Below are 4,328 nucleotides of genomic sequence, written 5' to 3'. Positions count from 1 at the left end.
TACGAAACTAGTTTATAGCTTTCATATGAAAGCTATAGCCCAATTATAGCCCAAGAATACGGGGACGGGGGAGAGGGAGGGGAGGGGAGGATTAAGGATGGGGAGGGTGAGAGGTTGATTGGTGGGACCACACCTCTGGTCCATCTTACAGTGGTACATGTGAATCTTTCTAAATGCAGAATATAAATGTCTTAACACAATAACTAAGAGAATGCCATGAAGGCTATGTTAACCAGTTTAGTGAAAATATTTCAAATTGTATATAAAACCAGCACACTGTAGCCCATGACTGCATTAATGTACACAGGTGTGATTTAATAAAAAAAAAGAAAAATACTGCTGTGACATTGTGGACTCGTGTGTGTGTGTGTGTGTGTGTGTGTGTCTGTGTGTGTATGTATCTGTATGTATCTAATTTACTCCTACTTTATTTATTCATTTATTATTTTTAGACAGAGCCTCAAGCTGTCACCTTGGGTAGAGTGCTGTTGCATCATAGCTCACAACAACCTCCAACTCCTGGGGTCAAGTGATTCTCCTGCCTATGTCTCCCAAGTAGCTAGGACTACAGGCACCTGCCACAACACCTGGCTATTTTTTGGTTGCAGCTGTCATTGTTTGGCTGGCCCAGGCTGGATTTGAACCCGCCAGCTCAGGTGTATGTGGCTGGCACTTAGTTGTTTGAGCCACAGGTGCTAAGCCTACTCCTACTTTATTTATTTATTTATTTAATTTATTTGAGACAGAGTCTCACTGTGTCGCCCTGGGTAGAGTGTCGCAGCTCACAGCAAACCAAACTCTTGGGCTTAAGCCAGTCTCTTGCCTTAGCCTCCTAAGTAGCTGGAACTACAGGGGCCTGCCACAATGCCTGGCTATTTTTGGTGAGCCGGGATGGATTCGAAACCGCCAGCTCCTGTGTATGTGGCTGACACCCTAGCTGCTAGAGCTACAGGAGCCAAGCCTTACTTCTACTAAAAAGATTTATTGAGAAATAATTGATGTACAATGAATTGTACGGATTTTAATTTTATAATTTAAATTTTGAAAAATGTATATCTGTGAAACTATCACCATTAAGGTAGCATTTTTTTCCCCCTGCAAAAGTTTTCTCATGCTTCTTTGTAATCTCATACACCCTATAATTCTGTCTGCCTGTATCTGCCTATCTGTGTTCTCTCACTAAGCATTAGTTTATATTTTCTAGAATTTTATATTAGTGGAATAACACAATAATATGCTCTGTTAGTTGGTTTCTTTCACTAAGCACAATTATTTTGGTTTTATTCCAAAAAATGAATATGTTATTGTATGTATTAACAGTTTCTTCTTTTATTCCTGAATACTATTCCATCACATGTCTATTCCAAAATTTATCCCAGGGATAGCCAATCTTTTCATGTTGGAAGGCTACATTAATTTAGCTATAATCAAATAAGGCTTCATTCAAGAAACTATTATATACTTAATTAATTTCAAAAAATGAAAACTATTGTATTAGTTTTATTTATTTATTTAGTGAGACAAGAGTCTTGCTTTCTTGCCCTCTTGCCTCAGCCTCCCAAGTAGCCGGAACCCAAGTGCCTGCCACAATGCCAGACTTTTTTTTTTTTTTTTTTTAGAGATGAGGTCTTGCTCTTTGCTCAGGCTGGTCTCCAACTCCTGAGCTGAGGCTATCTACCCACCTCCACCTCCCAAAGTGCTAGGATTACAGACATGAGACCACACCTGGCCTATTTATTTATTTATTTTTGAAACAAAGTTTCACTGTGTTGCTCTGGGGAGAATGCCATGGTGTCATTATAGCTCACACCAACCTCAAACTTTTGGGTTCAAGAGATCCTCTTGCCTTAGCCTCCCAAATAGCTAGGACTACCAGCGCCTGCCACAGTGCCTGGCTAATTTCTCTATTTTTAGAAGAGATAGGGTTTCACTCTTGCTTAGGGTTGTCTCGAACTTCTGAGCTCAAGGGATCTACCCATCTTGGCCTCCCAGAGTGCTAGGATTATAGGCATGAGCCACCACGCCTGGCCTATTTTGTTAATTTTAAGGTTATCAAACATTTTAATGACTTTGTTGTGGCTGTATTTTGGTGGAAAACATCTGAATATTTGTTTGCAGCATGGAGGTCGATGGTTTCAGTTGATCTTCTAGATGGGTATCAGTCATTTGTAACCTTAAGGGCATCTTGATTTGGATTAGGAAGGAGAATGTAGATTTGCAGCAATAAGTGGCTGACAAGCAAGAAAGCATTTTTCAGGCATATGTACCAAAGGCATGGATATTCTACTGCATGTTTCCATGTTTCAAATGGATCTTTCTCAGAATCAAACAATGACTTTAAAATGTCAGTTACTGATTTACAGACAGGTGCAAAAAAAAAAAAAATCCTCTTTTACAACCCAGAACTCATTGCTAAGTATGAGTTTTGATACATATAAGAAGGAATATTATGTTAAAAAAATGTCAGTTACTGAGAGCACAATCAATTCCACTTGTAGTTCTTTAGAATTGCCTTGGTGTTATTAAAAGGGTGAGGTTGAAACGCTAATTTGGGTGTGATGTCATGATTCTCAAAGTCAATGAAGTCTCCAATTAATTGGTCTATACAGCTGCATATTCTTCATATAATTTGCATATATTATCCTGATCATCAGTGACCTTTGCCAACTGGGAAAAATGTTCATCCAAATTTTTCCCTTTGTTTTGAAAGAAGATAGCTTTTTTTGAAATGCTTGGATTTTTTGCAATATATCGTATGTAGACTTCGTTTAACCTTGCAAAGAAATATTTAAGTTGTTTTTATTTGACAAGCTATCATATAGAAATGCTGCATTCCTACAGTAATATTTTTTCAATAATTCATATTGTTGATTCTATTATTTTTCTTTTTTTTGAGACAGAGTCTCAGTTGTCACCCTTGGTAGAGTGCTGTGGTGTCACAGCTCACAGGAACCTCAAACTCTTGGGCTTAAGCAATTCTCTTGCCTCATTCTCCCAAATATCTGGGACTACAGGCACCTGCCATAACGCCCAGCTATTTTTGTTGTTGTTGTTGTTATAGTTGTCATTTTTGTTTGGCAGGCATGGGCCAGGTTTGAACCCGCCAGCCTTGGTGTATGTGGCTGGTGCCCTAGCCATGAGCTATAGGTGGCGAGCCTGCTGATTCTATTCATCACAAAATTTAACTATCTCTTCTCACAGAGAATCATAAAATGTAACTGTTCTCACAGAGAAAAAATTTGGCTAATACCTGTCCCTATAGCAGCCAACACACTTTAGAACGATACATCAAATTCACACTGAATACCTACCTCATCATTTAACTTCAGCATATTGCTAAACTGATGATGCCATGTTGCCTTGGCAAGAATATGTATTTCTTTTCTTTCTTTTTTTTTGAGACAGAGCCTCAAGCTATCACCCTGAGTAGAGTGTTGTGGCATCACAGCTCATAGCAACCTCCAACTCCTGGGCTCAAGAGATTCTCCTACCTCTGCCTCTCAAGTAGCTGGGACTACAGGCGCCTGCCACAACGCCCGCTTGGTTGCAGCTGTCATTGTCGTTTGGCAGGCCCAGGCTGGATTTGAACCCTCCAGCTCAGGTGTATGTGGCTGGCGCCTTAGCCACTTGAGCCACAGGCACCGAGCCAAGAATATGTATTTCTTTTCTTTCTTTTTTTTTTTTTGAGACAGAGTCTCACTTTGTCACCCTCAATAGAGTGCTGTGAAGTCATAGCTCACAGCAACCTCTAACTCTTGGGCTCAAGCAATTCACTTGCCTCAGCCTTCTGAGCAGCTGGGACTATAGGCATCCACCAGAATGCCTGGCTATTTTTAGAAATGAGGCATTTTTTGCTCTTACTCACAACTGGTCTCCAACCAGTCAGCTCATTGTAGTGGGTGTATACTGGTATCTCATTGTGGTTTTTTATTAATTTTAGTATTGATTAATGATATTGAACATCTTTTCATGTGATTTGCTAGCTATGTATCTTCATTGGTAAAAATGTATGTTCAAATCTCTTGCCCATCACCTTTTTTTTGGTCAGTATTATTGACTGAGAGATGAGTTCTCAATATATTCTAGAGATAGATAAGTACTCTGTTGGATATATTTTTAGAAATATTTCAGTTTGTGGATTGCTTTTCATTTTCTTAGCACTTTCTTTATTAAATTAAAGGCCTGAATGTAGAAAAAGGAAACCTTCATATGGCCACATTCACATGGAAGACTTAGAAATTTTAGTTGACCATGGTCTTAATATGAGTTAAGGGCGTGATGTAGCTAATAAACCCAGACTTCATTTCTTTCTTTTTTTTTTTTTTTTT

General features: G+C 39.0%; 1 pseudogene; it reads left to right on the top strand.

Annotated features, from left to right (window-relative positions):
- The first annotated feature begins 2,332 nt into the window (after positions 1–2,332).
- LOC111728070 lies at positions 2,333–2,449 on the top strand (annotated as a pseudogene).
- The last annotated feature ends 1,879 nt before the right edge of the window (positions 2,450–4,328 follow it).

Source organism: Otolemur garnettii, unplaced genomic scaffold (genome assembly GCF_000181295.1).
Source record: "Otolemur garnettii isolate 467f Iridium unplaced genomic scaffold, OtoGar3 scaffold00004, whole genome shotgun sequence".
Lineage (NCBI taxonomy): Eukaryota > Metazoa > Chordata > Mammalia > Primates > Galagidae > Otolemur > Otolemur garnettii.
This window is presented reverse-complemented; position numbering and strand designations above follow the sequence as displayed.